The sequence below is a fragment of the Eubalaena glacialis genome, chromosome 4, assembly GCF_028564815.1.
Source record: "Eubalaena glacialis isolate mEubGla1 chromosome 4, mEubGla1.1.hap2.+ XY, whole genome shotgun sequence".
In the NCBI taxonomy this organism is placed as follows: Eukaryota; Metazoa; Chordata; class Mammalia; order Artiodactyla; family Balaenidae; genus Eubalaena; species Eubalaena glacialis.
The window spans coordinates 16,656,327-16,671,039 of record NC_083719.1 but is presented as its reverse complement, the minus strand read 5'-3'; the positions used below and the strand labels follow the sequence as shown (position 1 = coordinate 16,671,039).

Sequence of the window (14,713 nt, the reverse complement as noted above, 5' to 3'; positions counted from 1 at the left end):
TTAATGTTAGTAATGTATAAATAATTTAAAATGCATGAAAGGCACATTACTTACAAAAAAAGTGTATCATTCTCAAATCCTCTAGTAAATGTCTCATAAAATTCAAGTAGGTTTTAATTATTTGTACTCAATGCCATGACCTTAAACAACGTGCCACGGTTAGATAAGACTCTTATAGGCTCGAACAAATGAAACAGAGCTATTCCTGAAAGCATGTGGAGAGGGGCAGAGGGAAGGGAGACAGAAGTGCATGTAGCTCCATTTGGTGAATGAGCTTTCCTCAATAAAAGAAATGTTTGTCTTTATTATCCAGAAATTCCTAATTGAAATGGCATTTTTGTTTGAAATGTAAGAGCAACAGCCCATGCCCATGGGTTATTATGAGATGTGGTTATTTAAAATTAGTCATGTTCCCCCCTCTTGCTGCTTTGAAAGTTGAAAATACCTAAAATAATAATATGTAGATATGAGTTTTATGAATGTAATTTATGTCTTTCATGGTCTTATTTCATCTGATCCATTCTTTCCACGTCCATAGCTCTCTATAGAACCCATTTCAGAGAGGTTAAGAGACTTCTTATCTAAGTGTGCCTTACTAATATATGGTGGAATCGGGATGTGAACAGAAGCTCATCAGATTCTCAATTTCATATTCTTTCCACTGCGGACTCCTGCATTCGTGCTATGAATGGAGTGAGCAGATTAATTTATAATTCTGAAGTATAAACCAGCAAAACCTTCTAAAAGATTTTAGCAGGATCTGTCCCTACTAATTAGGCAGAGACAAAGTCAATGCAGCTTAGAGCAGCAAAGAATGTTTATTCAAATAATTTGACATTCGTGAATCAGATGTCATATTCACAAGTCTCAGACTACACAAAATATTGATACTAAACTACTCCCAAGAGAAGAGAGGGGTTTAGTGAAATTGAATATTTTATACAAACAAATATTGATATATTATTGCTATATGTAGGCAACACAAAGTAAAAACCTATTCCTTATAAGGTTTCCTGATAAATTCAGTAAGGTTTGAAGTTATAGAAAGTTTAACTGTGTCTTCTCCATCAGTTTTATCAGAACTAGGAGAAAAATCATTTATGTCATTAGGAATGGAGTTTGATCCAGCACACCTAGCAGTTAGGGAGAACTGTTTTCATCCTTATTTTACAGTGGAGGAAACTGAGTGACGGAGAGGTTAAGGAACTTATTTCAGATCACAGGGCAAGTAAGTATAAGCGTCCTCCTGAAAATTCAGAAATTTTGCCACCAGAACTAGGCTCTTGACCGTCATTCTGCTATGTTGCCTCTGCTGTAGGTAATATAGTCTTAAGAATATGGCTTTTATTATGTAAATTTGGATTTGCTCCTTTCTGCATCATAATGCACTAATCTAGGCTACGCCACATAGAATATCCATTTTGTCCTCACTCATCTCTGGGTAGGGAGGGGGTGATCCTTTCATTTTTTCATTTATATGTCCCGTGCTAATCTAATACTTGAATTGAAAATATAGTTTAGGCCAGAATATACATTATCTCTGCAGAAAATAATTCAGCTGATTATAATGATAAGGAGAAATATATTTACTTGTTAGTAGAGGTCTGACACCTGTGTACATTAATGAAGGATGCCTTAGATGTAGTGAAAAAATGCAGAAAATACCAAAAGTTACGGATGTGAAAAAACTTTCTGCTGCCTCTTGCTTTTCATTTAAAATGAAAGAGAGTCAACCATTCTTTCCTCCTCTGCTCCCAGGGTGTTTTCCATTTTCACCTACAATTCTCTCTGGACTCAGTCTACTATGAGTTTTTAATGTATATGCTAGAAACTCTAATGTTTTAAAAAAATGTGAAGATATCAAATCACTTAATCATTCTTCACTCTGTAAGACAAATGATCTTAAAGCAGTTTCAGTAAAACCTAATTTTATATGAGTAAAAGATAAATAATCCAACAATTAGTTAAAATGTATTCATCAATCCCCTCGGCAATTATATAGAGTCCTATATTAGAGAATTATCGTACTGCTTACATTATCTGTCTTTTTATTACTTTGTTTTCTATAATGGTCATAATTAATTTTTCAAGAAAGTTCTAGGTCATAGATACATTTCTATTTTCCAGTATCTTCTATAGGGTTAATGGTACCTATTTTTCCTCTCAAATGTAAATTTTAAAGACTTTCCTGATATGTGCCTTGGAATAACACATTTATTTGTGAGCTTTTTTCCCTTCAAAAGGCATTTTAAATTTTTAATTTGCTCAATTTAATTCTGTATCATTCAATAAGAAAAACACTCAACAGGCCTGATTTGATCAGTTAGAGCATTTATTCTCTTATAAAAAGTATAAGTTCTTCCACTTGTGCCACTATAGTTCCCATGACCAAATCTTTGTCCAAAGCCATTATAAAATGTGATTTGAAAGTAACTCTAGCCCATATTTTAATTTAGGAGGCATTATTAACAATCTCAAAATAAATGTGGCCATATAGAAATAAACTTCAAAGAAAGAAAGAATTTACAATAAAGCTAGAGAGACTATAGGTAAATTTGTCTCTAGTGAATTTGCTGCTGGCGATGGAAAATCATTTCATTCTTCAGGGAAGCTATTGAAGCAGAAATGAAAAAAGAGTCGGCATGAACCAGGCTGTGATGTTCTGGTATTTGGTAGATTAGATATCCAAGAAAAAAAAGTATCTACAAGCAGTATAAGGCATTTGCAAGGTAGAGATTTTTTCTTTTTTTTTAAGTTTGTAAACTAAACATATATGTAAATATGTTATGAAAATTAATGTAGAAGATAAGAGTGATAGCAGAATTTAATGTATTGATAAAATCAGAACAAAAATAACTCATGAAATTGAGACACTCTATTGATTTACAAAGAATGGGAAAATTGCATCATGAAAAGTACTAGCATAATAAGGATTCATTGTTACTTTTTACTGACAAAAAACATAGATATTAATTATGCACAATTAGTCTTAAGACCTAATACAGCAGGTGAGTTTGGTATCTGTAACTATACTGAGCTAAATGATGAAAATCTTCTGTATTTGTGAAAGTGTGAGTAATTCATAAGATGTGGATAACTTTGATTGATGGTTAAAAACAAAAAACTATAGTTACGCGTTGACAATTAGAAGGCAGATGATGAGGATGATGATAATGATGATGATGATAGTAGAGAGATGATATCTGGGTACATAAATAAAGGATGCCTTAGACATAGCGAAGCAATGCAGCTCATTTACCTCCCTATCTTGGTGATTATGTAGCAGGAACTTCAGGCTAATTTCTGCTAATTCACATTTCCACTATATAGAAGCAAAGGTTCCCAGTTGTTAGGAACAGAGGAGTTCAAAGAAATCTTAGGGATTGTGGTTAAGGCAGAGTTGGAGACATGAAATCTTACCCTCCTGATCTTACTTTCAGATGTCAAATGCACACTCTAAAAATTCCTCTCTGGAGGGAGACCATTATATAGGACTAAACAGATACTGCCCAATTCCCACCTCTTAAACTGGTAAGCTGTCAAGAAGGTTATATTTAAGAGCACATTAAGAAGGTTATATAAGAAGAGGCATTAGGAGTTCCTTTCTACATCTTTCTCAAGAATGCCTGAGTTCTTGGCATATATATAATTCATAAGTTGCCACTCATATGGAAGCACCTATATATCTATACACTGTGCACAGAACTAAACTTTGTAGTCTATGTCATATTGTGAGGCAAAAAGAACTTTTGAAATCAGACAAAATGTTCAATTCTATGAGCCACGCATTTTTGGCTATATGATGATGAGGATAGCCTGCTAGTTGTACCCTGATATCTGATCACCTGTTGTACAATTTAGTGATAAAAACATCCCTTTTGCATGTCTGCCGGCTAGGGAATACCTTATTCATTATATTTTGTATGGCCATGATTAAGTTTTAGCAAACTGGATGTTAGTACAGTGGTATGTGCAGCTCTGCTACAGACTCTAAAGGAGGAAACTGCATGCATGCTTCCCAGTTTCTCTTTTCTTTCCCCCCTTGGTTGGGACATGCAAATACAGGAATGATAATTTTGGACCCAGACGTGGAAGCCATGTATTGAGGATGGCAGAGTTGCCATGCTAGAAATAGATTGCTTACCTCTAGAGTCAATAAGACAAAGAAGTACTCTGATACTGTATTTTACCCCTATCTATCTGTTTGTTACAGTAATTTATTGTCTACTTAAAACAATGACCTTAAGCAAGTTTCTTAATCTCTCTGATATTAGGTTCCCTCATTAGACAAAATGGTAAAAGCAAATTTGTAGGGGTGTTGTGACAATTAAAATAACCAAAGGCATTATTCAACTTCTCTTTAGTGATATTATCCTAAGAAAGTTAAGGTCAGGGACTTTGGTATTGTACCAGCCTTTCTGTGAGTCTGTCTTAGCTATTTGCTGTCCTACCCAGGTAAGATTAACTTTCCATAGCCTCAGTTTCCCCTCTATTAAATGGTATAATACCTACCTCATAAGATTGTTAAACTATGCCCATATATATTATTAAACTTACTGTAAAACATGAAAATTTAGTATTTTTTTCTAGCCCAAAGGGAGAACATCTTTTGTTTATGCAGAGACAAAATTTTTGAATAAGAGTATTGACTATGATTTCTGACCAGTAGAAGACAGCTTTGGATCCAGTGGAAGGAGGTGGTATCTTTATATAACACAGGTAGATAAAGAGGGGCTGGGCTGTTCCCTAAAATCCATTGGCTGGAGATGAGATATCAGTAAGAGAAGATGGTACCCTTTTGGCCACAGAGTCCATGAGGGACTTATGGAGAACAGGGAGAAATATTTTTGTTTCTGTGTTTTGTGGTGTGTCTGTCTTTTGGGGTACTGTCTTTTGGGTTTCCATGTGATTCTTCATAGAGAGAGTTTCCTGTGCTCTGTGTTAAGACCGGCACACAATAAAACCAGAGGTTGCCCATGCAAAGACAGTCTCATATAGGTTCAACTATTAAAAACAATACATTAATACTACTTATTGCAGAACTGGAATAGCAGTTACTCAAAAAAATACCTACTAGTTATGTACTATTGTGTTTATTTTTTTAAAGCTTAATTACCTTTTTTAAAAATTTTATTTATTTTTGGCTGTGTTGGGTCTTCGTTGCTGTGTGTGGGCTTTCTCCAGTTGTGGCGAGCGGGGGCTACTCTTCGTTGTGGTGTGTGGGCTTCTCATTGTGGTGGCTTCTTTTGTTGTGGAGCACGGGCTCTAGGCACATGGGCTTCAGTAGTTGTAGCATGCAGGCTCAGTAGTTATGGCACTCGGGCCCTAGAGCACAGGCTCAGTAGTTGTGGCACACGGGCTTAGTTGCTCCAAGGCATGTGGGATCTTCCTGGACCAGGGATCGAACCTGTGTCCCTTGCATTGCCAGGTGGATTCTTAACCACTGTGCCACGAGGGAAGTCCCTATTATGTTTATTTTTAAATGTGAATAGCTTATGTGAACCTAGATTTTGCCTCTGTGTTCAATACCATATGCTCAGAACATAGATGACTACAGAGAGAATACTCAATAATATTTCTGAATGAGTAAATAAATAACAAATGAGTGAATTATTAAATGTATGATTACATGAATAAAAGAATGGACAAATGATGACTGATCAAATAGATGGATGAATGATTGTTATCAAGATGTCGTTTACATAGTTTCTTGAATATGAGGAATTTATGGCCTCATTGACACTTTTGTTGCTCTTTTGCATTTTATCAAGGTGTAAGTGACATGTAATAAGCTCAATTAAGCATGTGATTTTGTAAGGTTTGTCATACATATACATAGTCAAAAAGATCAGGATATCCACCACCCCAAAATTTCCTCATGCCCGTTGAGAATCCTTTCTGTCTGCTCCATCTATAACTATAGATAAGTTGCATTTTCCAGTGTTTGGTATAAATGACATCATGAAGGAAGTGCTCTATTTTGTCTGGCTTCTTTTAATCAGAATAATTATTTTGAGATTTATCCATGGTGTAACATATATAAATAGTTGTGGTTTTGATTTTTTGCTGCAAATGATTCTACAGTGTGTATATAACGTGGTGTGTTTATCCACCCACCTGTTAATGGAGAGAGACTTGAGTTATTTCATGTTTTTGGCTATAACAAATAAACTGCTAAGAACATGTGTGAACAACTCTTTTTATGAACACATGCTTTCCTTCTTCTTGGAAAAATACTTAGGAGTGTCAAGGCTGGATCATAGAGTGCTGTATGTTAATCTTTCTAAGAAATGGGCAACTGTACCATTTTGCATTCCCACCAGTAGTGTAGGGGAATCCCAGGGTTCCTTCACATCCTTGCCAGCATTTGGCATGGTCAGTCTTTATTATTATTATTAAAAAAATGTTGTGATATCTCATGACACTTTTAGTTGAATTTCTCTAATGACTAATAATGTTGAGTGTTTTCCTTTGTGCTTATATTCCTTCTTCTCTGGTAAATTGTATCATCAAATATTTTACTTACATATTTTATTGGATTGTTTTTTATTATTGATTTAGTTTCTTAAATATTCTGGAGAAAAGTTCTTTATGACATATATGACTCATACATAATTTCACCCAGTATACAACTTATTTTTTCATTCTCTTAACAATATTATCCAAAGAGCAATTTTTAAAATTTTGATGAAGTCCAGTTTATCAATATATCCCTGAATGGATCATGCTTTTGATATTATATCAAAAATTTTTTTTTTGCCTAACTCAAGGTCACAAAGTATTTAAATATTTTTTCCAAAGTTTTACACTTTTAGTTTCACTGTTAGTACTATGGTCTATTTTGAGTTAATTTGTGTATATATGTGAGTTATGGAAGGATGTTTACTTAACTGTGCATGTATATCAATATCTCCTGCTTCATTTGCTGAAAAGAATATATATTCTCCCCTGCATTGCCTTTGTATATTTGTTGAAAATCATTTGGCCATGTATGTATATATATATTCAGGGTCTCACTATTGTTTTTCACTAATGTATCTGTCTGTCTTTGTGCAATACCACACTGTCTTGAGTACGAAAACTTTATAATTAGTCTTGAAATGGGGTAGTGTTAATCCTACTGGGCGTTTAAATGACAATATGTTAAACCTATGGATTAATTTTGGAGGCTAGACATCTTAAAATATTGAGTCTTCTCACCCATACACAGTTATTTCTCCTTATAATTATGTTTTCTTTATTTTTTCTTAGCCATATTTAATTTCTCTTATTCATGTTCAGGTACTTCATATCTTTTTAACATTTGTTCCTGATTATATATAGTAGTTTTATACTATTTAAATAATATTCTTGGTTTCAATTTTTGTTTGTTGGTTACTCGTATACAGAGATAAAATTGATGGTTGATCTTATATCCTTTCATCTGGCTAAACTGACTTTTATGTTCTAACAATATTTTTGTAGATTCAATAGGATTTTTTACATAGATAATAATAATATCTCTGAGTTCACACAATTTTACTTCTTTCGAATCCAAAGACCTTTTATTTATCTTTTTTACCTTATTTCCTAGGGTAAATCTTCCAGTAAAATGTAAAATACAGGTGATGATAGCATACACTTTTGTCATGTTCCTGATGTTGGAGGGGGAAGCATTCCATCTTTCAAATTTAATCATGAGGTGTTAGATGTAAGTTTTTCATAGACGACCTTTATAAGGTTAATATGCTTCCTTCTGTTTCTAGGTTGCTGGTAGTTTTTTATTTGTTTGTTTTTATTTTTTTGTTTTGTTTTCTTTTATCAGTAATGAGTGTTGGATTTTGCTAGTGTTTTGTCTATTGAAATGTTTGTGTTTTAATTTTTATTTTTAGTTTAATATGGTAAATTACATTCATTTTAAAAATGTTAAATCTGCATTGCATTCTTGTGATACTCTCAGCTTGGTCACGATGTTTTGGCCTTCCATTTGTTGCTGGATTTGATTTGCTAATATTTCTTTAGAATTTATCTGTGTTCATGAGTGATATTTACCTGTACTTCTATAGTAATATTTTTGTCTTATTTTGGAATCAGGTGGAATTACAGAATGATTTGGAAAGTATTTTAGTCTATCCTCTTCTATTTTCTGGAAGAGTTTAGGTAGAATTGCTTTTTTTTTTTTTAAATGTTTGATTGAATTTACCAGTTAAGCCCTCTGGGCCTGAAGGTGTTTTTGTTCTTGGAAAAGTTTAAACTACAACTTCAGTCTTTTAATAGATACAGGGCTATTTGTATTATCAATCTTTTTGAGTGAGGTAGAAGGGTATTACTTGGGAATAGCAGAGAATTGCAATTAGGACAAGCAGGCTCTGTTGAACCATAGGCTGGTCCATGAACAGAGGAGAGGGGCTACTTTTATACGGGAAAGAAAGGGCTTGGGGAGGGCTGCAGTGGTTCTTCATTGGCTGAAGGCAGTGGTTGTCTCTGGGTCTGGGGAAATCTTTCTTCCTGGTGCGGTCTGCAAGCTGTGGTGAGTGATGTGTGGGTGAGAGCTGCCCCTTGGGACCTCACTACTCCATTTTAAATGAGGTTTCCTCTACTCATTTTCACACCTTCAATATGCATTGTGTAGGAAGAGAGAAAATAAAGATATCCATATAAACCTGTTTATGATTTAATATTTGCATTTCTTCCAATACTTGTGTAGAGACATGTGAATATTTAAGTACAGTTGACCCTTGAACAACCCATGTTTGAGCTGCTTGGGTCCACTTATATGTGGGTTTTTTTCAATAAATATACAGTTGGGCCCTCCATATCCTCGGGTGAAGATTCAATCAACTGTGGATGGTGTACTGTGTTTAAGATCCACAGCTGGTTGAATTTGGGGCTGTGGAATCCACAGATATGAGGGCCTGACTATGGAACTTGTGGTCTGTGGATTTTGGTATCCGAGGCGGGTCCTAGAACCAATCCCCTGTGGATACCAAGGGATAACTGTGTTATGTTGTATAATATTTTATTAATATCATCTACTCTTGAAGGACTTGTTTTTGGTTACTAAGCATTAGAATATGTGATTTACTGGCATCTCATGACTCTTTATCCCTGTGATTATCTTGACTGTTAGTTATTATTACTTATACTTTTTAAATGAGAAAATCAAAACTATGGAATATTTCCATTGTTTAATACTACAAAGATATCACACTCCAAAGCACCCACTTTTATTGTCATATTTTAATGTGGTGTCAGTCATGAAAAAGAATAACAGCCTGTCATTACTACATAAAAGAAGTCTATGGGCTAACTTAATGTAAATATAGCCCAGTTGTTCTAAATCTACTCATTTTCTAAAATAGCCCCCTGACAATATATGATGCTGTTCATTACTCCATTTTTCTTCCATTTTAATTTGAGCATAGTATTATCATTGTGCCCTGTATGAATATTTCCTCTTTCCCCTTCCCTTCTCTCTCCCTACCTGGATCCATTTCTCTTTCTTTCACTCCTTTCTTTCTTTTCTTCTTCAATATTGAGTACCTGTGAACAGATTATTTAAATAAAGAAGAAATAAGCCATTACCAATGCTTTGCATCTCTCTGAATTCCTACTGTGGTCAGTGATCCCTCCTCCTCTTGCATAAATAATGACTCTGGTAGAATTAAATACATTGTGCTGGAATGATTGCCAGAAGTAAGAATGCATTTGGGAGGCAGAAAAGAAAATTAGCTTTGCTCCCCTTTGTACTCATACTCTTACCTTCCAATTCACGCATGTTTCCTCTATGTTGTCAAATCCACTGTTAACTCATCCACTACAAAACTTGATTCCTATGCTATTTTTTTATTTCCAGATGGTATTCTTTCAGATGTCTGTTCATTCTTAATGGCTTTTTGTTATTCAAGCATCTTTGTAATTACATCCTTTATTCCTATAATCATTTTTGCGTGCACTATAATCTTTCTCTTATCTGATTGTACATCTGCAGTTTTTCTCAACTTCATTTCTCGCTTGTGCTTGTCCAGGCACCTTTTCATGTATTTCATAATTTTTATTGTTGTTGTGAATACATACTTAGTTTTCATGGGTAGTATTCCTGTGGGCCCCACTTAGTGAAACTTTCTTCTATAGAGCATGTGCATCTATCAATATCTCCTCTGATAATAGGACCCTGCCCCTGTCCCTGGACTGCTTCAACTCAACTGTCTTCCTATAATTTTGTCAGAGAGCTGGTGTAGTAACCATTCCAAGCATCTTCATCTTCACAGCCTGGTTGTCCTGGGAGTTTACCTGTTGTTCCAGTCTGAATCTTTGCCCTTTCTGGCTAGTGGTCTCTCCCATTCACTGCTGCTCCTGCCCTGTCTCCCAGCATCTGCTGCCTCAGCTCTGAGTACCTCTTTGGTGCCCAGACATTCCAAGGATTTTGAGTCCTGGCTTTTGGGCTCTGAAATATAGGCATTTGTCTGCTTTAGCTTCTCATCACCTCCCTACCATCCTAAACTCTTGTGGCTTTGGAGGGATTCTTGAAGACCAGCAGTATCTCCAAGTGATTGATACCCTGGATCTTGTTGAGCAGAGAAAGTGTTCCACAAAATGCTCCAGGAAGTTCTTTCTTTCTTTTTTTTTCTTTTCAATATATGTGTGTGGGAGGTGAGTGTTTATTGGCTTTTTCCTAAAATATTGATGTTTCCATGTTTATAGAATGTTTTTGGTTCTCTTACCTGTTTTCTGGATTTAATTACCATCTATGAGAGCCTTTAGATTTATAGTCCATATCTTTTATTTTCTGATGTACCATTTATCTCTCTACTGCCCAGATCTACTTATGAGTTTCCAGATAGCTCAAAACTCATTTTTCCCCAACTATTATCATATTTGTATCTTCTCTTTTAAAACCATCACCTACATTTTAGTGTCTCCTGCATTACTTTTCACCTGTAAAAGGCACAATCCTCCCAGTCTCCAAGATAGTAAACAAATTGCCACCCATGACTCTACCTCTTCTTTCTTATGTTATAAAATCAATCCATTTTTAGGTTTTGAATATAATGCCTATTTACTGTCTCTCTAATGTGTCCCTGTGTTGCATCTCAAACCTTTGTGTGCGTGTGTGTGTGTGTGTGTATGTGTGTGTGTGTGTGTGTGTAGCCTCTTAACTTGTCAGGTTTTCCACAGTCTGCCCCTTCTAAATCAAATTCTACATAGCTTTATCACTCTAAAATTCAATTTTGCTTCTGTCATTTGCTCTCTCTCTATATATACACCTCCCTTCCAAGGTCAACATAATTGCTCAGAGTTTTTTTCTCTTTTCAATAAAAACCTTTAAACTCCTTGACATGTCATTCAGGAACCTGAGCCCTACCAACCTCTTCAGACTTCTCCTGATCTGATCTTGTTTTGTAGGCTCTAGAACTTAAGCACGAATGCCATCTTATTTGTCCTTGAATTTGCACTTACTTTTATATTGCCTAGTCCTTAATAGTTGTTCAGGTTAGTTGGTGTTTAGTACGTGTTCAATATATAGCTGCTGACATATAAAATAGACACATGAAATCACTTTTATGTACTCTCCAATCATGTATATATAGATGGGATCTATGTAAATAATACAGGATACATTAGGAATATCAGAAGAAAAATATAATAGAAATATTATACAATTCATCAACCTTCAATTGTTCACATTTAAGAGGAGACATATAATTAATGTTTAAACTTAAACAAGTTGGATATTTAACGTATGACTATTGCAGAAGATGTGAAAATGTATCTATAATTTAGGACATTTAGACTTTTCATTAACTATATATGTGTATATGTAATAATGTCATTTGGCTAAAGTGTAAGAGTCCAGGTTCTGAAGTTAAGGGATTCAAATCTAAATTGTCTTACTTAATAGCTTTGTAACCTTGGGCAAAATTAATTAAGGCCACATGATTTGGTTTGTTAATTTAAAAAAATAGGGGCGTAATAATAGTATTTAACTCATCACCTCATCGAGTTACTGTAAGAAAATATATGTCAGTCTTTTAGCAGGATATATGACACAGGCACCTGTATAATTTTCCTACTGCTGCCATAACAAATTATCACAAACTTAGTGGCTTAAGTAACATGAATTTATTATCTCACAGTTCTGGAGGTCAGAAGTCTTAAACTTTAAGTGGCAACATAACTGCATTCCTTTTGGAGGCTCCAGGGGAAAATCAGTTTCTTTCCAAGCTTCCAGAAGCTGCCTACTTCCCTTGGCTTGTAGCCCATTCCTAAATCTTTAAGCCAAGCAGTATAGCATCTTCAAATATTTCTCTCTCTGTGTCTCTCTCACTGACTTCTGCTTCTGTCATCACATCTTTTCTTTTACTCTCCTGACTCTTTCTTTCTCTTATAAGAACACTTATTACATTGGGCACATGGGGATAATCCAGGACTATCTCCCCTTAATTTGTTCACATCAGCAGAGTCTATTCTTTCATGTATTGGGTTGGCCAAAAAGTTCGTTCCATAACCTCTTTGGCCAACCCAATAAAATGAAATTAATAGGACATGGGCATTTAGAGAGTATAGTAACTGCAAAATAAATGTGGTTTCTATATTGTTTGTAAGAAAAAGAGTGACAGTAGGGTTCTATCACTCCAAAGTTGGCTCCAAATACTAATTAACTAATTGTTGGACATAGTTTTCTAAGAACTTGGAAGGAACATTTTAAAGGAAGATTAGCCAAATAGATCCCACAAAGAGAATACAGAATGGAAAAGAATCTGAACATTTCTTTATCTAGTAAGCTGTAGAAAAATTATAAACCTTTACTTTTGAAGGTAGAATTTCTATTTTCAAGCTCTAAGTTTTAAGTCCTACAAGGCAACTTGAAATAATTCATTGTTCTTACCAAATTTCTAAGTATTCTTTTTTCTTACCAGGCCTAATATAGTTAAAAACAATGTCTGGGTATAAGTGAAAAGGGTCATGTTCAAAACCTTATTAACATTGCACCTGAAATAATGGGTCATTTTACCTCACTCATTTGCCAAAATAACCATTAGTAAGTTGAGGAAATTTTCAGGTAGGCTTTACATCATTCTTGTTGTATTTCATTTTAGATTGTAAGCTCAATGGCAGGGATACTATATCAATGATTAAGTTTTTATGTAGTAACCATTGCAGTATATGCTTGATGGTTAATAAATTTTTATAATTGTTAATAATAAAAAAGAGTTACACTTACATGCAATATAAGGGGCATATAATAAGTACATACTTTGAAGACATTTGAAAACTCTGTAAACCATCCCAATCAAGATAATTAAAACATTGCACTCAATCACTTGCACCCCTCATTCTGACAACCACTGATCTGATTTATCTAACTATAGCTTAGTTTTATCTAGTCTATACTTTTATACAAATGGAACAAATATATATGCTTTTTTGCATTTGGCTCATTTTATTCAGCATACTGTTTTGAGATACAGCCTTATGCTTCAGCAGTGGATTAATTATTTCCCCAGTGCTCAGTGACTTAAAACAACAAAGATTTATTATCTCATAGTTTCTGCAAGTCAGGAATTCAGGCTTGGCTTCTCTAGGTGTCTCTGATTCAAAATCTTTCATAAGGCTACGATTAAGTTGTCTCCTGGGGCTGCAATCATCTTAAGGAAAAAGTGTGCAGAAAATCCACATCGAAGTTCACTCACACGTCTGTTAGCAGGCCTCAGGTCCATGCTGTATACTGGCTGGAAATATCAGTTTCTTGCCATGTAAGCTTTTCTGTAGGGATTCTCATGCATGATAGCTTGCTTCCCTCAGGGCTCCAGGAAGGAAAGAAAGTAACAAAGAGTTATGCATGATAAGAATGGACACGCATGACAGAAGCCAATGTCTTTTTATAAATATTTTTCAAAATGACATCCCATCACTTTTATCTAATTAGAAGGAGTTACTGTGTCCCATTCATACTTTAGGATGGGAATTATACAAGTGTGTAAACAGCAGGAGATGATAATTATTATGGGTAATTACAATAGCTGCTTACCACAGTCTGCTCACTGACACCCCAGAGATTCATGTTTTTCCTGCAAAATACACTCATTTCCACCCAGGGTCCCCACAAGGATCATCCCATTATAGTGTTAGCTCAACACCCAGCGTTTCGTCATCTAGTTCAAGTCCAGCTGTAGATGAGGCTCCTTGGGTGTAGGTCTTTAAGCACATATCCTCCAGTATAGTTCTTCTTGATCTGCCATTCTGTGAAAATCTAAAGATGTCATTTGCCCACCACACACACAATGATGGGAGAGTCATAAGAAAACTAATAAATATTTAGAAAGGACAAAATTGGAGACACAAAGTAGTCACTGGTCCATAACAAATTTGAAATTCTGTCAGGCAAATACTGGTAGTTCCTTAATTAGGTCTCAAGATGTAGGAATAATTTTCATGACACTACCCTCAGGATTCTCTTTTCTGCAGGCCATGTCATCCTTCCTCTTTTTGTATAAAAGTTAGAATGTGCTTGAGCTGAGTCATTTTCTTAGCTGGCATCTTGCTATTAGAATTTTGGACATCATCAGCTTCTTTTCCTTAATTTTTTGAAGAAATGTCCCTATTAAATTACAATGTTTCATTAAATTAAATTATGAAGTTTTGTTATGACCTTTGTTGAAATTTAAGTTATGATATATAAATATGTGGGGTCTATTTTTTGACTCTCTATTCTGTCTCTTTAACCTGTATA

At 34.8% G+C, this 14,713-nt stretch overlaps 1 protein-coding gene across 1 annotated transcript in view; it reads left to right on the top strand.

Moving 5' to 3' along the window:
* The window catches only part of CDH18 (cadherin 18), a 324,131-nt gene that overhangs the window by 39,455 nt on the left and 269,963 nt on the right, over nt 1–14,713 (top strand). The gene's annotated exons all lie outside the window — the stretch shown is intronic.